At 40.4% G+C, this 25,412-nt stretch overlaps 1 long non-coding RNA gene across 1 annotated transcript in view; it reads left to right on the plus strand.

Moving 5' to 3' along the window:
- Nucleotides 1–25,412, plus strand: part of LOC145542594 (uncharacterized) — a 185,074-nt gene that overhangs the window by 23,177 nt on the left and 136,485 nt on the right. The window contains exon 2 of the long non-coding RNA XR_014079967.1: nucleotides 728–819. This is a non-coding gene — a long non-coding RNA (uncharacterized LOC145542594). The remainder of the gene's footprint in view (nucleotides 1–727; nucleotides 820–25,412) is intronic.

Here is a 25,412-nt window from a genome sequence, read left to right on the forward strand (position 1 = left end):
GGGAAACCTTTTCATATTCTCACCTGAGTGCAGTGAAGGATTTTGGGTTGTATGGGAACAGGTTTAAAGAAAGATTACATTATTTATCAATATACTTTCATGTCAGTTATCCCTGGCCAGAGATGAGTCCTTCACATCACTCTTAACAGCCCCTGGAATTTAATTCAAGCTTTGTCATTTTTGACAGTGTTTTATGGTCCCCATCTCTGACCGCCAATCTTAAAATAACAGATTTTGGAAGAAATTTTTTGTCCTTTTCTTCCACAGTATGGGAAAGAAGGTGTAATTTTGCAACTATTCAGGGTAAAAAGATTTTTTTTTTTGAAGGGCTGTGTTCTTGGATTTTTGAATATATCTCCTTTCACAGCTATGCTGAAGGATATTTTCTCTGATTCATTCTTATTTATTATTAAAAAATTTTAGCCAATCACCAAACATTGCATAAAACATGGCACCCTGCTTTTGGAAACTATTTCTTATATATCTAGGAGTACACTGAAGTTATTAATATGAATTTCTTAGCATTCCCTCTTAAGAGCAGTGAAAACAGATATTCCTATCATCATTCTGATAGAGACTAAACTGAATTAATAGCATAGCTAAGATTTGAAAACTTGCCATGTGCTGTACACTGAGGCACAGAATCTTGTTCACTTGCCCTAGGGCTCACAGTAAGTGGTATGATTTGATTCCAGTATGTAACCACTGTTCTGTCCTGCTTCTATAGCTTTCTGCCATGAATTCAGCTTCCAGAAAACTGAACTCTCCACGCACAGGCCATGGAGAGCTGAAGAAGAAAACTCAGGCTTGAGCAACAAGGTATTTGATCCTTCTAAATTTCCAGTTTTCTTTAAGCAAGAGAAATAGACTTTCCTGGGTTGGATTTTAAGTAGCAAGTCAGACAGTCAAGGCGATGTAGTGATACCTTCTATCAGGCACTTTCACAATGAGGATATAGGTCAGAAAAAGGCAGTTCAGGGACCAGCTGGTGTGGGGATGGACAGAGGCCTGTGGTATACTCTTGTTTTACAAGAAGCTTGTCTTTTCTTCATAGAAAGCTATGTTCCATGCTGCTCACATAGCTGTTTCTTGTCCTAATTAACTTTTGAGCTCTCTGTTGGATTTTAATTACAGACCTATTAATTCATGGGAAGAGCTGACAGATGTTGTAGGTTGGTTATAGCAAACGAATAGACAGGTGCTGGATGCAAAGTCTTGAAGACTCTTCAGTAAGTGACTCACAGACAAGTTAGTACTTGGAACTAAGCAGCACACCCAGAAAGGTGTTTAGTTACCTGGAACACATTTTTAGAAGGAAAGAAACTGAGGATGAAAGAGCAGATCCCAGTGTGGACTTGCACTTTCCGTTGGAGTGAGGAGGGTGAGGTGAGGTTCCTGTAAGGAGAAGGAATGGGTTTGATATTGGGCTGAATCACCCGGAAAGACTCCAGCAGAGTCTCTTGGAAAGAGAAAAACAAAATGGAGACAAAAGAGGGTAAACTGATGCCTTATTTTTAGCAGTTTGCCCTCCAACCTCAATGCAAAACTCTAGAGAGTGCAAAACTATAGAAAATTCCCTTTTTGCCTCAGTTAAGAGCCTAGAATCAAAGCATGGAGACTGGCTAAAATGTTTTCCTATAAAGTCCACTTCCAATTTCAGAACTTTGTCCCATTGTCGAGAGAAAAAGCCATGCCAAGAGAGCCAGAGTGCAAAAACAGCCCCTGTGTCCCGCTGCAAAAGTGCCCCTCCCGCTGGCTTTGCCTTAGCCCAACCCTAGGAAAGGGGACATTGGAGCAAGCTGGTCAGCCTCCTTCCATTTGGAAGCGGCCTGAGGGAAACCTAATAAACATTTTAACACTTTTGAAAGTTCTCCCCATAAAAGTACAGCCTGCATTGTAAGGATGTCATCCTGATCAGCACCTTTGCCCTCTGAAGACTGAAATGGCTTCCCCCTCACCCGGCATCATCCTTGGGAAGTTTATACCTTCCCCGAGGGTGGGGGAGAAGCCAGGAGCCTTGAGTTGCCTGTAAAGGTCAATACCTCTCTCTGTAGGGATGTCAAACCATTCAAACGGCAGGTCCCTAGGGCAGGATTTCTGTCAGTTGAAATTACATAGAAAGGATTAAGTGCATTCAAGAAGGACTTCCAATTAGTAGGGTGGTGAGATTATGGAATAAACAAAGATAAACAAAAGTCTCTTTAACTCCTAAAAGGTAAAGATAAACAAATGCAGTTAAGTGGTTTTTCTAATATGCCCCCTACCTTTCTAATATAGCTCTTACCAATCTTTAGGACACCCCCCACCCCCACCCTCAGAGGCAGAACTAGGTGTCTGTTCCTTGTGCTTATTTCTAGCATACATTTGCATTATTTATTTTTATACCTATTCATGGCAGAGAATGTAGTTCATTCTGCTCTTAAATATTAGTTGCATTATTTAAACATGATGTTATTTAAAAAAATGTCAACCAGAACAACTGCTTCAATGGTATCAAACATTTTTCCTGAAAAATTTTTATAATGAGGCTGTTTCTATAAGGCAAAGTATGTAATTATAATTCCAAAGGTCACCGAGGAGATCCACATTTAATTGTCTCAAGTGAAATGGCTTCTTTCCCTTTAACCACAAGTATCCTCATTAGCAGGGCTTACCTACCCATGGCTCAATGGTAAAGAATCTGCCTGCAATGCAGGAGACGGTGGTTTGATCCCTGGGTCAGGAAGATCCCCTGGAGGATGGGATGGCAACCCACTCCAGGATTCTCGCCTGGAGAATCCCATGGACAGAGGAGCCTGGTGGGCTACAGTCCATGGGGTCGCAAAGACTCAGAAACGACTGAAGCAACTGAGCATGCACGCATGCATCCTCATTAGCAGAGCATTTCTTACACCCTCTGTTTATGACTCATTATATCTATTTTTATTGCAAAATAAAACTCAGAATCTCTCAAACATACTAGCTGCAATAGGTCAGCAAAAACTGTTTTATTATATCATGTGGATGACAGATTTTTTCTTCCTACCGGCATTGTGCATTCCTGGCTAACCCTTTATAACTGACACTTGTCCTTGCAATGAAAATAATGTCTCTGAAATTTTCTAATAGCCAAATTATGTTGTGAAAACACACCATTCCTGTATCTTGTGCTTTCCGTAACTGGCTGCGCATTAGAATCACCTAGGCACGTTTTACACACTGCAGCTTCTTACCTGCACATCAGATCAACAGAATCAGAATCTCGAGGGAATGAGGTCTTAGAATCTACATTTTCAAAAAACTTCCCCCAGGATTCAGAGGTACAGTTGGATTTGGAAACCACTGTATGTGAATGCTTACTTCTTATAGCCTCTCAATGTTTAGAAATCCTTCAAGTGAAAAAATAATCATTTTTTCCCCAGTTAAGATTATTGCAGGCAATAGTTTCCTAATTAATAACTACGGAAAGAACATAATCTATTGTTAATTCATATTCATAAAATGATCATACAAGGGTATAATATTTCCCAATTAGTGCTGAAATAAAGATTGCCAAGGAAGGCTGGACAAAAATTTGATGACACGATGGATGTGCAAGTATCACAACAAAGGTTGGCATATAATAGCTTAATAGATGATCAGAGACATATTTCCTTTCTTTTAGATTTCCAACCTTTTTATTTTCCATAAATGCAGAGAACAAAAATATAAAGATATTTAAAAAGTGAAACATTACATAATATTAATTATCTCTGGGATGTAATTGGAGCCAAATATAATATTTTTCCTTTTACTTCTTCACTGACCATTTCCTTAGTCTCTAGCAAACTAGCCTCTGTATATTAAACGTCAGTTGTTTTCTGTCCTTCAATAAGACAGTCTCAGTTCTCTGTTTTTCTTGAAGACTAGCAACAGTTCAGATAAAAATCCATCTCTTTTTTCTCTTTGAACCCAAAGTGCTTTGTACCTCTGCTGCAGAGTTATCACACACAGGCTTTTAATTACCTAACTGTGCATTAATTTTGCTATTTTGATTAGTCTTTATAGGTGAATGGATATCAAATTTTGGATATAAACAACAATAGCAGTAAAATTGGTTCTTGTCCTCAAATGCTTATTTTAAGAATCGATTGTGCTGAGAAATTGGAGAAGGAAGCATTATCTAGGGAGTGAAGAACACTTGGTCCTAATAATGACTCTGTCGCCAATTGATGTATGATTTGAAACAAGTTACTGGACTTCCCTAGGACCTTGATATTCCCACTTTTACAATGAAGAGTTTGGATAAACTCTTCTTAAAATACCTTATGGCTCAATAAGTCAATAATCCTAATTGAGGAGACAGAGTATGTCACATGAACAGACATAAGAATGCTTACACAGTAATTTAGCAGTAAGTACACACAAGTGTAGACAGTGTATATTAAGCATTTAGGTGGGTCAACCAAGAGAGTGACCCCACTTGGTAGGCCTACTCAAGAGAGACATTGACATCTTGACTGATGAGTTTTATGCTACTAAACTGTTTACAATAAAACATTTAAAAAGAAATGGTCATTATGTGAGGTCGGACTACATGTATTGAAGTCTCCACAACAGGTAAACAGATCAAGCAAAACTGGACTTGCTGTCTGCTGGTGCCAAGCACTTCCATATTCATCACTTAATTGCAGACTATTTCAGTAACTTGTTAAAGGTCACTTGTCAGTAAATGGCAGACTGCAGATCCCAATGTAAATCTTCTAAGTCCAGTGTTCTGCTCAGTTCATTTTAGTTCAGTGGCTCAGTCGTCTCCAAATCTTTGTGACCTTATGGACTGCAGCACGCCAGGCATCCTTGTCCATCACTAACTCCTGGAGCTAGCGCAAACTCATGTCCATTGAGTTGGGGATTCCATCCAACCATCTCATCCTCTGTTATCCCCTTCTCCTCTTGCCTTCAATCTTTCCCAGCATCAGGGTCTTTTTTCATGAGTTAATTCTTCCTATCAGATGACGAAAGAATTGGAGTTTCAGCTTCAGCATCAGTCCTTCCAATGAATATTCAGGACTGATTTCCTTCAGGATGGACTGGTTGGATCTCCTTGCAGTCCAAGGGGCTCTCAAGAGTCCTCCAACACCACAGTTCAAAAGCATCAATTCTTCAGAACTCAGCTTTCTTTATGGTCCAACTCTCACATCCACACATGACTACAGGAAAAACCATAACTTTGATGAGATGGGCCTTTGTCGGCGAAGTAATGTCTCTGCTTTTTGATATGCTGTCTAGGTTGGTCATAGCTGTTCTTCCAAGCAGCAAGCGTCTTTTAATTTCATGGCTGCAGTCACCATCTGCAGTGATTTTGGAGCCCAAGAAAATAAAGTCTGTCACAGTTTCCATTGTTTGCCCATCTATTTGCCATGAAGTGATGGGACCAGATGCCCTGATCTTAGTTTTCTGAATGTTGAATTTTAAGCCAGGTTTTTCATTCCTCTTCCACTTTCATTAAGAGGCTCTTTAGTTCTTCTTTGCTTTCTGCCATAAGGGTGGTGTCATCTGCATATCTGAGGTTATTGATATTTTTCCCAGCAATCTTGATTCCAGCTTGTGCTTCATCTAGCCCAGCATTTCGTGTGATGAACCTGCATATAAGTTAAATAAGTAGTCCATTGTTCCATGTCCGGTTCTAACTGTTGCTTCTTGACCTGCATACAGGTTTCTCAGTAGGCAGGTAAGGTGGTCTGGTATTCCTATCTCTTTAAGAATTTTCCACAGTTCGTTGTGATCCACACAGTCAAAAATTTTAGCATAGTCAATGAAGCAGAAGTAGATGTTTTTCTGGAGTTCTCTTGCTTTTTCTATGATCCAATGGATGTTGGCAATTTGATGTCTGGTTCCTCTGCCTTTTCTAAATCCAGCTTGAACGTCTGGAATTTCTCAGTTCAAGTATTGTTGAAGCCTAGCTTAGGGAAATTTTGAGCATTACGATGAGTGTATGAGATGAGTGCAATTGTGCAGTAGTTTGAATTCTTTGGCATTGCCTTTTTTGGGGATTAGAATGAAAACTGACCTTTTCCATTCATTCCTATGGCCACTGCTGCGTTTTCCAAGTTTGCTGTTCTGCTGCTGTATCACTATTGCCTACCTGCTGCTTTACCTCATCCATTGCATGTAACAAATAAGTTTAACTCTAGACCTCAAAGAAGCTAGTCAACTGGCTTTTATCTATCTCTTCTAAACTTTGGCTTGCATAATGCTTTTACATGTTCAAAGTTTTATTAAAAACAATTTTTTTTGGCTGCACCATGTGACATGTGGGATCTTAGTTCCCCAACCAGGATTGAACCCTCACTCCCCTGAGGGGAACCACGGAGTCTTAACCACTGGACTGCCAGAAGTCAATGAAGTAATATTTCTTATAATTCTCCATCCATTTTTTTTTTCTATTGATGACATTGTAGGAGCAGGCAGCTGCTGTTTCTACTGATTTCTGTGTATCAACATATCAGCAGGGACCAAAAACCTGAATGCATATCTGGCTTGCTTGAGCCTGTCCTTCAGTTCCCACAATAGCCAGCTGATTCTTCCAACAGAGATTCCTTTACTTTGAAGCATTCTTCTCAATTTTGTGATGGGAGAGAAAATATTATCATTAAGTTTCCTTGTAATGCTTTTCTCCAGTCCATCATGTGAGCCTTTAGCACACACACACCCTGGCTGGTGCCACTGGAGTATTTCCTTGAGTTGCTCCTAACAGATTAATGGATGGTGGTTTATTAAGATGTATGGATGTGTCACCTAGTGCCATGCTAAGCATCAGCTGCTCTGGAGGGCAGCTGCAGTTCTTCTCTTGAGCTCTCAGCCAAAAATTAAATGATCAGGCCATTCCACCAGTGCCCAGAGCAGCCTTCCGCATTTCCTTCTCTGGAGTCTTCCCTGGGAAATATTCCACACAATGAAATGAAATAAACTGAGAGAGAAGTCTATCTATCACATGCCAGGCCAAATACCCTGTTTCAGAAAGCTCAGAAACAATAATGTGACGTTATATTCTTTCCCAGTCAGAGGCAATTGCTGGTTTCAGACTGCACATGGCGAGCTGGAATCACCTCGCAGATGGCAGGCATCCTGAGCCTGTGATTGCAGCAGGTATTCACCAAGTTCGCCTTTGAAAGCGTGATTTTTCTTTCAATACTGCTCATTAGAGAGTGTGCTACAGACCAGAGGGAACATGTCATGCACTCAGGTTGAAATAATCCTTAAAAGTTACATAAATACTTAGGAATATATCTACCTAAAGAAACAAAAGACTTATATATAGAAAACTATAAAACACTGATGAAAGAAATCAAAGAGGACACAAACAGATGGAGAAATATACCGTGTTCATGGATTGGAAGAATTAATATAGTGAAAATGAGTATTCTACCCAAAGCAATCTACAGATTCAATGCAATCCCTATCAAGCTACCAATGGTATTTTTCACAGAACTAGAACAAATCATCTCACAATTTGTATGGAAATATAAGAAACCTCGAATAGCCAAAGCAATCTTGAGGAAGAAGAATGGAACTGGAGGAATCAACCTGCCTGACTTCAGACTCTACTACAAAGCCACAGTCATCAAGACAGTATGGTACTGGCACAAAGATAGAAATATAGATCAATGGAACAAAATAGAAAGCCCAGAGATAAACCCACGCACATATGGACACCTTATCTTCGACAAAGGAGGCAAGAATATACAATGGAGAAAAGACAACCTCTTTAACAAGTGGTGCTGGGAAAACTGGTCAACCACTTGTAAAAGAATGAAACTAGAACACTTCCTAACACCGTACACAAAAATAAACTCAAAATGGATTAAAGATCTAAACGTAAGACCAGAAACAATAAAACTCCTAGAGGAAAACATAGGCAAAACACTCTCCGACATAAATCACAGCAGGATCCTCCATGACCCACCTCCCAGAATATTGGAAATAAAAGCAAAAATAAACAAATGGGACCTAATTAAAATTAAAAGCTTTTGCACAACAAAGGAAACTATAAACAAGGTGAAAAGACAGCCTTCAGAATGGGAGAAAATAATAGCAAATGAAGCAACAGACAAACAATTAATCTCCAAAATATACAAGCAACTTCTGCAGCTGAATTCCCGAAAAATAAATGACCCAATCAAAAAATGGGCCAAAGAACTAAACAGACATTTCTCCAAAGAAGACATACAGATGGCTAACAAACACATGAAAAGATGCTCAACATCACTCATTATTAGAGAAATGCAAATCAAAACCACAATGAGGTATCATTTCACACCAGTCAGAATGGCTGCTATCCAAAAGTCTACAAGCAATAAATGCTGGAGAGGGTGTGGAGAAAAGGGAACCCTCTTACACTGTTGGTGGGAATGCAAACTAGTACAGCCACTATGGAGAACAGTGTGGAGATTCCTTAAAAAACTGGGAATAGAACTGCCATATGACCCAGCAATCCCACTGCTGGGCATATACACCGAGGAAACCAGAATTGAAAGAGACGCGTGTACCCCAATGTTCATCGCAGCACTGTTTACAATAGCCAGGACATGGAAGCAACCTAGATGTCCATCAGCAGATGAATGGATAAGGAAGCTGTGGTACATATACACAATGGAATATTACTCAGCCATTAAAAAAAATACATTTGAACCGGTTCTACTGAGATGGATGAAACTGGAGCCCATTATACAGAGTGAAGTAAGCCAGAAAGAAAAACAACAATACAGTATACTAATGCATATATATGGAATCTGAAAGATGGTAACGATAACCCTATATGCGAGACAGAATGAGAGACACAGATGCATGGAACAATTTTATGGACTCTGAGGGAGAAGGTGAGGGTGGGACGTTCTGGGAGAATGGCATTGAGACATGTGTATTGTCATATGTGAAACAGAGCACCATTCCATGTTCGATGCATGTGACAAGGGCTCGGGGCCGGGGCAGTGGGATGATCCAGAGGGATGGGAGGGGGAGGGAGGTGGGTGGGGGGTTCGGGAAGGGGAACACATGTAAACCCATGGCTGATTCTTGTCAATGTATGGCAAAAACTATTACAATATTGTAAAGTAATTAGCCCCCAAGTAAAATAAATAAATTTATAAAAAAAAAAAAAAAAAAAAGTTACATAAAGGATGCTCCTATTAATTACTGTATTTTCTTCATTGTGAGAAAGCAGAAATGTAACCAGTGAAGTCCATTTGGCTCAGATATATTTTATAATTCTTAGGAGAAATGTATAGCTTGAGGATTTTGGAAGAGGACAAAAGATTAGCTAAAAATGATTAACTTCTAAGTGTGTAATAGAAAATCCTATGTTCAGTTTAATATACATTCTTTTATAGATGAAGAATTTTTGAGGTTCAATAGTGCATGGTCATTTTTTAAAATAGAAAAACTTGTATTAGTAAATTCAGGTAGCAATTTTGTTTTTACTGTTGAATAAATAGCTCAGTTGGTAAAGAATCCACCTGCAATGGAGGAGACTCGTTTGATGTATAAAAATTACTCCTCTATTACTAAACTTTAAAGTATACATGATAAGTGTTTCATAGTTTTTATTCAAGTTAGTATGAGATATAACATATATAATAAAATTTATCCTGTTTTGGTATAGAGTTCTATGAATTTTGACAGATGCATGTATTGTTATGTAGCCACCATCACCATCAGGCTTCCCTGGTGGCTCAGATGGTAAAGAATCTGCCTGTAATGCAGGAGACCTGGGTTTGATCCCTGGGTTGGGAATATCCCCTGGAGGAGGGCATGGCAACCCACTCCAGTATTGTTGCTTGGAGATTCCTCATGGACAGAGGAATCTGGGGGGCTACAGTCCATGGGGTCACAACAAGTTGGACACAACTGAGTGACTAAGCACAACCACCATCACAATATAGATATACAATATTTCCATCACCCTCAAAATGTCCTGCTTGCCTTTTTAGTCAATATCCACCATCCCCCCTCACCCAAGCCTTGGTAACTGTCCCATGTGTTTCTTTCACTATGGTTTTGCCTTTTCCAAAATGTCATACACAAGGAATCAACTACTTGTACCTTTTAATCTGGCATTTTCATTCAGCATAAAGCTCTTGCACTTCCTCCTTGTTGCTGCATGCGTCAATCGTTGTTCCTTTTTATTGCTAAGTAATGTTCAAGTGTATGGATATACCACACATTGTTGATTCATTCACAAGGTAATGGACATTCCCGAAATCCCACAGCTTTTGACTATTACAAATAAAGCTGCTATGAGTACTCATGACAAGCGTTTCTGTGAACATATATGTTTATTTCTCTCGGGTAACTACCTAGTAGTGGAATGGGTGGGTTATATGGTAAGTGTGTATTTAGCTTTTTTAGAAATTGCCAAGCTGTTTTTCAAGGTGGCGGACCATGTTACATTCTCATCAGCAGTATGTGAGAGTCCCCTTTGCTCTACATCGTCACCAAGTACTATACTCAGATGTTTTAATTTAGTCCCCCTAACAGGTATGAAAAAAGCTCTAACAGGTATAAAGAAAGCTGAGCACAGAAAAATTGATGCTTTTGAACTGTGGTGTTGGAGAAGACTCTTGAGAGTCCCTTGGACTGCAAGGAGATCCAACCAGTCCATCCTAAAGGAAATCAGTCCTGAATATTCATTGGAAGGACTGATGCTGAAGCTGAAGCTCCAATACTTCAGCCACCTTATGCGCAGAACTGAGTCATTGGAAAAGACCATGATGCTGGGAAAGATTGAAGGCAGGAGGAGAAGGGGATGACAGAGGATGAGATGGTTGGATGGCATCACCGACTCAAAGGACATGGGTTTGGGTGGACTCCAGGAGTTGGTGATGGACAGGGAGGCCTGGCGTGCTGTGGTTCATGGGGTTGCAAAGAGTCGGACATGACTGAGCAACTGAACTGAACTGAACTGAACTGAACAGGTATGAAGTAATATCTCATTGTGGTTTTAACTTCCATTTTCCTAACAACTAATAGAGTTATTAGTTATTAAGTACTCCACAAATCAAGATATTGAGTGTCTTTCCATGTACTTATCTACAATTGGTATATCTTCTTTGATGAAGTGTCTATTCAGATCTTTTCCACTTTTAATTGTGTTGTTTGTTTTTTATTATTGAGTTGTAAGAGTTCTTTTTAAAAAAATTATTCATTTATTTGGCTCCACTGGGTCTTAGTTGAGGCACTCAGGATCTTAGATCTTTGTTTCAGCATATGGGATCCTTAGTTGTGGCATGCAGGGTCTTTTAATTGCAGCACACATGCTATTTGTTGCAGCATGTGGGATCTAGTTCTCTGACCAGGGATTGAACCCAGACCCCTGGCATTGGGAGTGCTGAATCTTAACCCCACTGGACCACCAGGGAAGTCCCCGAGTTATGAGTTCTTTATATATTTTGGATATCAATTTATTATCTTATAAGTATTTTGGATGACTAACAAGCTGAAATTAAGATTGTCAGGAGAAGTATCGGCTATGCAGATGATACCACTCTAATAGTATAAAGCAAAGAGGAACTAAAGAACCTCTTGATAAAGGTGAAAGCAGAGAGTGAAAAAACTGGCTTAAAACTCAACAGTCAAAAAACAAAAATCATGGCATCTGGCCTCACCACTTCATGGCAAATAGATGGGTAAAAAGTGGAAACAATGATAGATTGTATTTTCTTAGGCTCCAAAATCACTGCAGACGGTGACTGCAGCCACGAAATTAAAAGATGCTTGCTCCTTGGAAGGATAGAGAAGGAAATGGCAACCCACTCCAGTATTCTTGCCTGGAGAATCCCAGAGACAGAGGACCCTGGCGGGCTGCCGTCTGTGGAGTTGCACAAAGTCGGACACGACAGAAGTGACTTAGCAGCAGCAGCAGCCTTGGAAGAAAAGCTATGATCAACCTAGACAGCATATTAAAAAGCAAAGACGGTCCTTTGCTGACAAAAGTCTGTATAGTCAAAGCTATGGTTTTTCCAATAGTCATGTACGGATGTGAGAGTTGGACCATAAAAAAGGCTGAGCACTGGAGAATTGATTTTGAACTGTGGTGTTGGAGAAGACTCTTGAGAGTCCCTTGGACTGCAAGGAGATAAAACCTGTCAATCCTAAAGGAAATCAATCCTGAATATTCATTGGAAGGACTGATGCTGAAGCTGAAACTACAATACTTTGACCACCTGATGTGACAAGTCAACTCTTTGGAAAAGACCCTGATGCTGGGAAAGATTGAAAGCAAGGGGAGAGTGGAGGTGACAGCGAATGAGATGGTTGGATGGCATCACTGACTCAATAGACATGAGTATGAGCAAACTCAGAGAGATGGTGAAGGACAGGGAGGCCTGGCACACTGCAATTCATGGGGTTGCAAAGAATTGGACAGGACTGCATGACTGAACAACAACAACAATGCATTTTAAAAATATTTTCTCTCATTTTGTTTTCCTTTCATTTTCTTAGCAGTGTCTTCAAAGAGAAGTATTTAATTCTGATGAAATCAGATTTTTTAAATCAATTTTTTTCTTTGATACTTTATGCTTTTTGTTCCTACCTAGACATTTTTACCTCACTTTCTTTGATAAGGACAAGAATTCTTCAAAACCAAGAGGTAAGTTCTCCATGACCTCAAAACTTTCCTAAAATTTGCTGTGCGAATGTCTTCAAAATAGGACATTTTAAGTACAAATATACACAAAATATTTCTAGCTGTATTATTTTAGTTCACAGTGGTCTTTTCCTAATGAGAATTTCTCCACTTTGACAGAGCCACCTTTAGGGTTTTTTTTTTTTTTAATCAGGTTTGCGGCATGAGGTAGAGATAGAACTCATGCCCACTGCAGTGGAAGCATGGAGTCTTAACCACTGGACTTCTGGAACCATTTGGTTTGGGGGGTAATTTGGGGAGGCTCCAAAGTGCTCCAATACCATAGTCCTTAATGTCTCAGTGCAGGTAGGATTCAGTGAAAGGCAAATCTGTGACAGATAAAAGGGATTTATTACAATGCAGGAGATCCGGGTTCTATCCCAGGGTTGGGAAGATCCCCTGGAGAAGGGCATGGCAATCCACTCCAGTATTCTTACCTGGAGAATTCCATGGGCAGAGAGGGGCCTGATGGACTACAGTCCATGAGGTCGCAGAGAGTCAGGCACGACTCAGTGGCTAACACTTTCACTTTTATTGGAATAGGATGCTTATAAGGTTTACAAGTGGGTGAGCAAGAGATGCTGTGCCCAAAAAGTTACTGGGTTACAGATTTATAGTCAGAGTAGGGAGGGGGAGAACTTTGCCTTTCCTAAGTCGATCTCATACTTCTATCATCAGCTCGTCCTTCAGGTTGAGCAGGGGAGTTTTCTTGTCCCTACATGTTCAAGATAGGTCTGCAAATTATTGTTTTTATGTGTGTGGAGAGTATGTCCTAGGGATCATTAACTTACTGGGCTCATTGGACAATATGTGGGTCTCATGCCACTGTTGTTTTATTGTTTTCAGCATGTTTCATGTTTCTGTTGCATGGTTTTGTTGCTAAGCAAGCCTGCTTGGTTTTGTGATTAAGCAAACCTGCTCTCTTGAATAATTGTAAACTTAGAGGTGTCTCCCATATTTTTTCTACTTACAATCCCCATGAAGTTAATTGTTTAATCACCTGTGCGTGTGTGCTTAGTCGCTTCAGTCATGTCCGACTCTGTGCAACCCAGCCTGCCAGGCTCCTCTGTCCATGAGATTCTCCAGGCAGGAATACTGGAGTGGGTTGCCTTGCGCTCCTCCAGGGGATATTCCTGACCCAGGGATCAAACCCATGTCTCCTGCATCTCCTGCATTGGAGATGGATTCTTTACCACTGAGCCACTGTGGAATTTGTCCCTTTACTCTGTCCTTGTCACCATCAAGGAAGTCCCACATGTTTCGGTATTTTTATGCATGTGATTCATCGTTAGGTACAAAGGTATCTTAGAGTTCTTTTATATGCTTAATACCATGAGCTTCCCGGGTGGCTCAGATGGTAAAGAATCTGCCTGCAATGCAGGAGACCCGGGCTTGCTCCCTGGGTTGGGAAGATCCCCTGGAGAAAGGAATGGCAACCCACTCCAATTTTCTTGCCTGGAGAATCCCATGGACAGAGGAGCCTGGCGAGCTACAGTCCTTGGGGTAGCAAAGAGTCAGACATGACTGAGCAGCTAACACTTTCACTTTCATGAGCATATTATTTATTGTAATAAGTTATTTGATATCCTTTGATCTATATTTCTTTTTTTATTACTTGACTGTAAGTACATTAGCTTCTAATTTAATGATATGTTGAAAAACCACAGCCATTTTCTTTTGAAATTTGGAATAAAGGCAGAATCAACTCACAATGGAGAATGCTGTGTGTATGTGAAGTGCTGATTTATTTAAGTAAAAATGGTGAAATTTCATTGTTAGTTAATAATTGTGTTATTGAATATATTTTTGCTTTTCTGCTTCAGTTTTGCAGGGAATCTTTTCCTACAGCTGCATCTTTGACATGGTATATTTCATAAAATATTTCATAATTGTATAGAGCTCTGCCCGGAAACAAAGCACAATAACAGCATCAGAAACTTAGCTCATTAAGTGTAACGTACTGTGCTCACCTCAGTCTTTAATCTTTTAATTTTATTTATTTATTTTTGGCCGTGCTGAGTCTTTGCTGCTGTGTTCTCTAGCTGTGGTGTGTGGGTGCTCCTCTCTAGCCGTGGTGTGCGGGCCTCTCTTTCTGGTGGCTTCTCTTTTGCAGAGCACGGGCTCTAGGGCTTTGGGGCTTCAGTAGCTGCAGTGCACAGACTTAGTTGCCCCTTGGCATGTGGGATCTTCCCAGAACAGGGATTGAACTCATGTCTGCCACGTTGGCAGGTAGATTCTTAACCACTGGACCACCAGGAAATTCCTCAGTCCTTAATCTTCTTGTTGCTTATGCCAGTTATGAAGATCCATAGTTATTCTAAAAAAAATGTTTATTTGGACTTCTTCTCTACGCAATTGCTTCCTCAGCTGTATCACTGCCCAGCACTTGGACTTCTGGGTTAAGCTTTGTTGCACCTGTGTCTATTTTTCATGCTCTATATAAGTTCTTAGAAGACAAGGACTATGCTTTATTCACCTACATGTCTCCAGTACCTAGCAGAGGACCTTCATATAGGCACATCAATATTAAATTCATGTCAGAATTAGTACAAACTAACAAAATTCTAATTTTCTGTATTCATTTTTCTGGAAACAAAATGCAGTGGTTCTTGGAGATCAAAAGCTAGGTTTCATAGTTAGATGGACTTCGATTCAAGTCCAAACTCTGTCACATTCTGACCATGCCACCCTGGAAAGAACTTTACCTCCTGCACATTGATTTGATGATGTGCATAACTCTCAGCTTCAGGCTGTTTTACGTGTTGAATGAAATGAGTTACATAAAGTGCATAGCACAGGCTATTCAGTACATGATGGCTGCTATTAGTGGTAGCATCAAAATTTATTTCTATATCTGTGTTCACATTATGATCTTATTCTGTCTTAAAGAAGTTTAAGATATTAAGTTTTACAGGCTACCATCAAATTGTAAACTTTTTTTTTAAGAGTAAATTTGGCTTTTTGTATTCTCTGAACCATTCAGAATTCCCCCCACTTGTCTGGAATTTCACTTTGAGTGTCCCAGACCGAGTTCCATCTATTGATGTTTGCTTAGTTTGAATTTTCTTAATGGTGTGTTGTAGTTGAATCTTATGTCAACTCTAAGGGTTTTGATGTCCCAAGTGAAAAGCACACACAGTGGGTAACTATCTTTTCTTTATTCTCCTTACAAATATAAGGCTCTCATCTGGTTTCTGTTTTACTCAGAATGGGTGGAATCACTACCAAGCAGTGAAAAGAGGTCATAATCATCTAAAATGTTTGTAAAAATGTTCTTATAATTTAAAAACATTTTAAAGTTCAGTTCAATTCAATTGCTCAGTCATGTCCGACTCTTTGCAACCCCATGAACACAGCATGCCAGGCCACCCTGTCCATCACCAACTCCCGAAGTCCACCCAAACCCATGTCCATTGAGTCGGTGATGCCATCCAACCATCTCATCCTCCGTCATCCCCTTCTCCTCCTGCCCTCAATCTTTCCCAGAATCAGGGTCTTTTCAAATGAGTCAGTTCTTCGCATCAGGTGGCCAAAGTATTGGAGTTTCAGCTTCAACATCAGTCCTTCCAATGAACACTCAGGACTGATCTCCTTTAGGATGGACTGGTTGGATCTCCTTGCAGTCCAAGGGACTCTCAAGAGTCTTCTCCAACACCACAGTTCAAAAGCATCAATTCTTCGGCGCTCAGCTTTCTTCATCGTCCAGCTCTCACATCCATACGTGACCACTGGAAAAACCATAGCCTTGATTAGATGGACCTTTGTTGTCAAAGTAATGTCTCTGCTTTTTAATATGCTATCTAGGTTGGTCATAACTTTCCTTCCAAGGAGTAAGCATCTTTTAATTTCATGGCTGCAGTCACAATCTGCAGTGATTTTGGAGCCCAGAAAAATAAAGTCAGCCACTGTTTCCACTGTTTACCCATCTGTTTGCCATGAAGTGATGGGACTCGATGCCATGATCTTAGTGTTCTGAATGTTGAGCGTTAAGCCAACTTTTTCACTCTCCTCTTTCACTTTCATCAAGAGCCTCTTTAGTTCTTTCTGCCATAAGGGTGGTGTCATCTGCATATCTGAGGTTATTGATATTTCTCCTGGCAATCTTGATTCCAGCTTGTGCTTCTTCCAGCCCAGTGTTTCTCATGATGTACTCTGCATTTAAGTTAAATAAGCAGGATGACAATATACAGCCTTGACATACTCCTTTCCTGATTTGGAAGCAGTCCATTGTTTCATGTACAGTTCTAACTGTTGCTTCTTGATCTGCATACAGGTTTCTCAAGAAGCAGGTGGTCTGGTATTCCCATCTCTTTCAGAATTTTCCACAGCTTATTGTGATCCACACAGTCAAAGGCTTTGGCATAGTCAATAACGCAGAAATGGATGTTTTTCTGGAACTCTCTTGCTTTTTCGATGATCCAGCGGATGTTGACAATTTGATCTCTGATTCCTCTGCCTTTTCTAAAACCAGCTTGAACATCTGGAAGTTCATGGTTCATGTATAGCTGAAGCCTGGCTTGGAGCATTTTAAGCATTACTTTACTAACGTGTGAGATGATATATACCCATTTGAATGCAGAGTTCCAAAGAATAGCAAGGAGAGATAAGAAAGCCTTCCTCAGCAATCAATGCAAAGAAATAGAGGAAAACAATAGAATGGGAAAGACTAGAGATTTTAAAGTTATTGTCTACCAATACCGACATCCATCCAGGATGCTCTAACTGAATGCATATGATACCTTTTATTCATTTACTCACTCATCTATTTTTCTATTTAAATGCTTCTTAAGTTCCTACTACATCAGGTCCTGAACCCAGTCTTGGAATTCTTAGTGGTATACAAAGTTGCTTCTTACAGGTGTCTTAAATCATAAAATTCTAGATTAAGTTCACCTAGAAAATCTACATTTTCTGAAAAATAATAGCATCTAATAGCATTTTTCCATGAAAATAATTGAAAGCGTATTGTGTATATTTCAAAAGTTTAAAAAATTAATCTCTGGAGAGAGATGGATTTAAACTATCTTCACAAGCACACAGTAAAGTTCAGCCAGCCTTCAAGAGTACCCCTGAGCCCTTCCAATTTCACATCTTCTAACCCCCCACAGATATTAAGACACTGTGTCTGTGCCAACAATTTTCAGATTTCTTGTGAACTGAAGAATTCAAACATGGCAGAGACAATCTTCCCTAGAACAGTCTGTTTTTATAATTTCTCTAGTGTGAGTTCATGCCGATTCTTAGCTTGACTCAATAGAGCTCAATATATATCTTGTTGCATCTGATAATTTAGCACAAGAAAACCATGATTCCTGGAATCATTTGGGTTTTGTCTTCCACGAACCTTTGTTTTTACAGTCAGATGTTCTCTGCACAGTACAGCCAGGTTATTTTGGCCTCAAGTGATAAAATTTTGCCCCTTATTTTCCCTCCCTTTTACTCTGTGACCCCTTTCTCTGCCTCCCACCTCTCTTAAAACTCCCACACACACTTACAAAACACAACACCTGGGTCTTCATTTCTCCAATTTTTCTAAAGACTTTCGCTAATGTTTCCATTAGTTTGGCTTTACTTCCCTCAAGCAGGATAATTGATTTGCCTATATCCAGATCTATACATTATGTATTAGTAGATGAGAAATCATGCACAAATGGCAGGACTTGGCAGGAGGCATCAACACAGATTAGCTCTAGCTGATCAAATAATAACCACAAGCCAGCTCTGCTCTCTTCTCAATGAGTCTCAAGAGGGAAATCACAGAAATCTTTCCTATTTTTCAGAATGGCTTTCCCTTTCTTGTACTTTTAATAAAAATGTCTATTCCCTAGGCATCCTAGGGTAAAATTTAGTCCTAATCAGTAACAGTCATCATAGCATTAAACATTAAAGGGAAGAAATGCGATGGGGCTGTCAGAGTTCAGGGAATAATGGAGGGAGAACTAAGCTGGCATTAAAGCACCAATTAAGCACTTTCTGAGCAAAATGTGTAGTTCAGGAAAAATCTGAAAGAGCTAGGTAGCTGACAGGCTGATCCTGAAAAGAAAAGTAGTGGTGCATCCACTGAATCAACAAACAGAACCTGAGAAAAAGGAATTGCCAGTATTTTTCAGGCAGAAAGAAAATGTTTTCTCACTGATGGTGTGGAGGCCAGCGGTGTAAATTTCCATTCAAGCCTGAATATCTGGAAAGGGTCCATGGTCTTTTTAGAACAGAATAGAATCTGTATGAGTGCTTGACAAGTCTGATTTATGGCTTCTTTGGGAACTTTGAACTCATCATCATCAGAGCTGGAATTTTTGCTTACCCCACAGCTTTACTACTCTTTCAGGAAGCTGTGTCTTCCTGCTTGGGTGTTAAACCCTACTTCAGGAGTGGGGTGGGAGGGATGGAGCTAAGGACTGGCAAGTGAAAGGACATCAGTGGAGTCAGAGGCTGATCTGTGTGCTAAAGTTTCCAGCTAGTGTTGGTGGAGTGGATATATTTATAGGACCTGCCAGGTACATTGAGACTAAGAGAACTTACAGGGTAGAGACTAACATTCTAGATAAGGGAATTTAGAAAGGTCCCTAGACCAATTCAGGGAGACAGGGTACAGGGATCAACTTAAAGGGAGTGTGAAGCAGCATGTGAAAGCAAGTGCATTGGCAATCCAGAACAAATGTCAGATCCTATCTTTTAACTTCCTGCCCTTGCACAGAATATAGAAAGGTCAACTGGCAGATGCATTACTTCTATTTTTGACTTTGGCCTCACTGACCCTTCTGATGTCTTTAATTCCCTTGTCTCTGACCTTATGCGGGTCTGGGTTCTGTGGTAGTAAGTACTCAGGCTTAGGCACTATACATATGGAGTTCAAATTCCACCTCTGCCACTTAACAAGCTGTGTTACCTGAGTCAAGTTCATTAATTTCTTGGGGCCTCAACATTTTTGTTTACAGAGTAGAGAAAATTATTCCTATCTTGCAGAAGTGTGATGATTAAATGGCATGAGGTGTGTTGTTCAGTCGCTCAGTTGTGTCAAACTCTTGTAACCCTGTGGACTGCAGCATGCCAGGCTTCCCTGTCCTTCACTGCCTCCCAGAGATTCCTCAGACTCATATTGATTGCGTCGATGATGCCATCCAACCGTCTCATCCTCAGTTACTCCCTTCTCCTTTTGTCCTTAACCTTTCCCAGAATGAGGGTCTTTTCCAGTGAGTCAGCTTTTCGCACCAGTATGGCCAAAGTACTGGAGTTTCAGCTTCAGCATCAGTCCTTCCAATGAATATTCAGGGTCAGTTTCCTTTAGGATTGACTGGTTTGATCTCTTTGCTGTCCAAGGGACTCTCAAGAGTCTTCTCCAACACCACAGCTTGAAAGCATCACTTCTTTTGTGCTCAGCCTTCTTTATGGCCCAACTCTCACATTCATACATGCTGCTGCTGCTGCTAAGTCGCTTCAGTCGTGTCCGACTCTGTGTGACCCCGTAGATGGCAGCCCACCAGGCTCCCCTATCCCTGGGATTCTCCAGGCAAGAACACTGGAGTGGGTTGCCATTTCCCTCTCCAATGCATGAAAGTGAAAAGTGAAAGTGAAGTCACTCAGTTGTGTCCGACTTGTAGCGACCCCATGGACTGCAGCCTACCAGGCTCCTCCAGCTCCTCCCACCAGTGCAGGGATATTCCAGGCAAGAGTACTGGAGTGGATGCCATTGCCTTCTCCGCATCCATACATGACTACTGGAAAAACCATAGCTTTGATTATATGGACCTTTGTCGGCAAAGTAATGTCTCTGCTTTTTAATACACTGTCTAGGTTTATCATAGTGTTCCTTCCAAGAGCAAGTTAATTTCATAGCTGCAGTCACTGTCCACAGTGATTTTGAAGCCCAAGACAATAAAGTCTGTCACTATTTCCATTCTTTCCCCACCTATTATTTGCCATGAAGTGATGGGACTGGATGCCATGATCTTAGTTTTTTGAATGTTGAGTTTTAAGTCATCCTTTTCACTTTTCTCTTTCATCTTTATCAAGAGGTTCTTTAGTTCCTCTTCAGTTTCTGCCTGTAGGGTGGTGTCATCTGCATATCTGAGGTTATTGATATTTCTCCTGGCAATCTTTATTCCAGCTTGTACTTCATCCAAGCCCGACATTTTGCGTGATGTACTCTGCATATAAATTAAATAAGCAGGGTGACAATATACAGCTTGACATATGGTGTATAAAACCCATATTACATGGTCTGACATGCTATAGTTATTAACAGGTCTTCTTATCAAGACTCTGACAAGTCCTGACCTAGATTTGCATCTTGCTCATTAATTTGTTGACTTGTTTTTAGGAACGGTTACCCCTAGCAGGAGTCAGTTTCCTGTATGTTCCTAGCCTGGCATCTTGGTGCTCTATAAGCTGGGAATTATTTGCATTTCATGAGTGTCACCATGGAGTGCCCTTGAGTTGTGTAGTCAACCCAGCTTTTGGGTTGTCCTTGTGATATTGTGATTTACAATAAGAAATACATGTTTGGTTTTCATCCCTCTTTCTGGCACAGAACTCCTAAAAATCTTGAAATTTCATTAAGTGATGAGAGCCACAAAAGTGTCTTCTGCTATGTTAATGACTTTTAGACCCCTCCTCAGCAAGGGGACTAGTGCAGCATCTTGGGACTCTACAAGCTGGGACTTATTTACCTTTTCATAATTCCACCATGGAGTGCCCTTGAGTTGTTTTAGTCCTCCAACTTTTGGGTTGTTCTTGTGATATTGTGATTTACAATAAGAAAAACATACTTGGTTTTCATCCCTTTGTCTGACACAGAGCTTCTAAAAATCTGGAAATTTCACTGTGATAAGGAGAACTACAAAGGTGTCTTCTGTTAATGACTTTTAGACCCACCCAAGCAAGTGGACTGGTTGCCAGGAGACCCAACCAAGTGATTAGTGTTGGGATTTTTAGTGTCCCCCACTTCCACATACCCTCTGGGAAGGGGAGAGGAGTTAGAGGTCAAATCAATTGCCAATGGCCAGTGATCTAATCAGTTGTGCTTTGTAATGAAGCTCCCATAAAACCCCAAAAGGGCTGAGTTCAGAGAGCTCCCAGGTTGGTGCACACGTGGAGAGGCAGGGGGAGTGCAGCCTGGGGAGGCATGGGAGCGCTGAGCCCTTCCCAAACCCTACCGTGTGCATCTCTCTAGTCAGTCTATTCCTGAGTTATATTCTTTTATAGTAGACCAGTGATCTAGTAATGAAAAGGCTTCTATGAGTCCTGTGAGTCATTCTAACAAATTAGTCAAACTACAGGAAATGATGTTAGAACTTCTGCCTATAGCTGGTTGATCAGAATCACAGATGTCAACTTTAAGTTGGCAGGAGAAGCAGTCCTGTAGGATGGAGCCCTCAGCCTGAAGGATCTGACGCTCTCTCTAGGTAGATGGTATCTGAACTGAATTGTAGGACACCTAGCTGATGTCAGAGCATTGCTTATTGGTATTAGGAAACCCCCTACCCCCTCCACAGTGGAGTTGGATACAGAATTATTAGTCCCTTAGCCTTGAGTTAATCTTTCTTTAAAATTAAATTTATTTTTAATTGAAGGATAATTGCTTTACAGTATTGTGTTGGCTTCTGTCAAACTATTAATCTTATTAAAAGTCCCAAACTTCCTTCAGGATACCACCTAAGTGGATTCCTAGAATTTCTTCTCCATCATTCAATGCTTCCTCTACACTTCAGGAACATGTTAGGTCTTACAGTTGGCCTTCTATATCCCTGGGTTCCATATTCATGAGTTCAACCAACTTTGGATCAAAAATATTTGAGAGGGGCTTCCCTGGTGGTCCAGTGGGTAAGACTTCACCTTCCAAAATGCAGCAGCTATGAGTTCAATCCCTAATCAGGATGCTAAGACCCCACATGCCTTGCAGCCAAAAGACCAAAACATAAAACATAAGCAATATTGTAACAGATTCAACAAAGACTAAAACTGGTCCACATCAAAATAAAAAACTATTAAAAAAATTTTGGGACAAAAGTTCCAGAAAGTTCCAAAAAATAAAACTTGAATTTTCTTCACACTGGGAACTATTTCTATAGCATTCCCTTGTGGCTCAGCTGGTAAAGAATCCACCTGCAATGCTGGAGACCTGGGTTTGATCCCTGGGTTGGGAAGATCCCCTGGAGAAGGGAATGGCTACCCACTCCAGTATTCTGGCCCGGAGAATTCCATGGACTGTACAGTCCATGGGGTCGCAAAGAGTTGGACACAACGGAGCAATTTTCACTTTATATTTATTAGGTATTGGAAGTAATCTAGATATGTTTTAAAGTGTACAGGAGCATGTGCATAATTATATGCAAATATTAATAATACACCATTTTATATAAGGAAGTTGAAAATTCATAGAATTTGTTATCCTTTCGGGGTCCTGGAACCAGTCTCCTGTGGGTACTAAACACTGACTGTGTTTATATGCTGCTGGATGATCAAGAGTTAACTTAAGAGCTAGTGGTGACATTCTGACATTACCTATTTTTAAACCTTAGCTGTTAAGTCCCAATATATATATATATTTTTTTCTGTGCATTAAGCACTTGGTTAAATGTTTCAACATCAACCAAGATATAAGATAATGCACTCTGAATTCAGTATAAACAGCATATTTAAATAGCCAAGGACCATTTAATAGTCCCAGGTACAGGTCGTAGGAAATGATGTTTCTGCTTTTTTTCCTTTAGTAGTTCTCCCTATATGACAGAAAACAGGATCTATAAACACAAATACTAAGGGCTCACTTTAAAGCAAGTAGCTGGTTGCAACAACTCTGATTTGGGAGAAATACCTGACCTTTACTAGCATATAGTTTGCTTTGCCTGAGGAGATTTGATTTTTTCAAGCTGATCATCTTCTTGGGTAAATCTCCTTTTCTGAAAGCATATTTTTTACCTGTGGTGCTGTCAGCTCCTGCCTTGTTCCTCCTACCCTTGTTTTTCTTCAACGACAAATTGAAAATATCCTACTTAAAGCACATCATTTCTTATGTCATTCCAGCTCAGTGTGGTGGAGGACAGACATGCCTTGAGAATGATTGCAGTCCAAGCAGGAGCCTACCCTTTGAGCAGGGACTCCATTGATTAGGCTTCTGGATTTTTTGGCCCAGTAGGCAGATCAATGGCAACATTGCTGATTGTCCTCACTATTATGACTCTAATTTTTCCATTTTGTAAAATCCAAGAAGCTACGCTTGGTTCAATATCATCCTCTCTTTGAACAGAGATGTGTAAAGGTAAAAGATAATTAAGATGAGATCAGAAATATCAAAGATTTGATAATGTGATAATGTAAAAGGACAGCCATATAAGGTAAATGCCTTTTAAATTATTTCTTTCAACAATTCCTCTTTGTTTACAAACCAGGGAAGTATTGTCATAATTATGGGTATAGTCAGAACATTGAAGGGATATGATCTAGAGAAAAAATCTTTTGGAGAGCAGTTTTTAGGGCCTGCAACACAGCAGTAGATAATGGCCAATGAATCTTTCAGGTTGGGTCCATGTGCAGACACCCATGGTTACCAGGTGATGGACATTGATTTATTTGAAGATAGATAATGGTACCAGATGCCTTCTACTCTATGACACTTTGATTCTATTTTTGTTGAACTTGAAAGGTTAGTTATAGGTGTTTGGGTTTAAACACTTCCTCTCAAGAAAACAGGCCAGATCCCTTATGAAAAATATTTGAGTAGGAGCAACTATGGAAGTTGTGGAGATAAAGTCATTCTTTACAGAATGGATGCGATGAAAGAGCAAACCTGTCCTGTTTCATCACATATACCAGGAGTTCATTTGCTACTCAAGCAAACTTGGACACATTTAGGGATTTTATCAGTGAGAAAACAGAATCTCAGAGAGGTTAACTGACTTTGCTTAAGATCCCCTTGGGAGTAATTGGCAGAGGTAAGATTTGAGCTATGTCTGTCTACCTTTTCATACTGGTCATGGGGTTCTCAAGGCAAGAATGCTGAAGTGGTTTGCCATTCCCTTTTCCAGTGGACCATGTTTTGTCAGAACTCTCCGCCATGACCTGTCCGCTTTGAGTGGCCCTTCACGGCATGGCTCATAGTTTCCTTGAGTTAGACAAGCCTGTGATCCAAGTGATCAGTCTGGTATAGTTGAAGCTATGGTTTTTCCAATAGGCATGTGTGGATGTGAGAGTTGAACCATAAAGAAAGCTGAGCACTGAAGAACTGATGCTTTTGAACTGTGGTGTTGGAGAAGACTCTTGAGAGTCCCTTGGACTGCAAGGAGAGCAAACCAGTCAGTCCTAAAGGAAATCAGTCCTGACTATTCATTGGAAGGACTGATGATGATGCCACAGTTCCAATACTCTGGCCACCTAATGCAAAGAAATGACTCATTGGAAAAGACCCTGATGCAGGGGAAGATTGAAGGCAGGAGGAGAAGGGGACGACAGAGGATAAGATGGTTGGATGGCATCACAGACTTGATGGACATGAGTTTGAGTAAGTCTGGGAGTTGGTGATGGACAGGGAAGCCTGGCATGCTGCAGTCCATGGGGTCACAAAGAGACAGACACTACTGAGCGACTGAACTGAACTGACCTGTCTACCTAGAGCACATGCTCTTTTTGTTGAAATCTACTGTATGAGACATATGGTGCAATAGAAGAGGAAATCAACTGAAATGCATGGCAGGACCTGGAGATATGAATGCCAACATGGACACATGAGAAAACTTCCTGGAAGAAAGAGAGTTATAGTAAAGGCTTGAAG

Source organism: Giraffa tippelskirchi, chromosome 3 (assembly GCF_054371585.1).
Source record: "Giraffa tippelskirchi isolate mGirTip1 chromosome 3, T2T-mGirTip1v1.2.pri, whole genome shotgun sequence".
Lineage (NCBI taxonomy): Eukaryota > Metazoa > Chordata > Mammalia > Artiodactyla > Giraffidae > Giraffa > Giraffa tippelskirchi.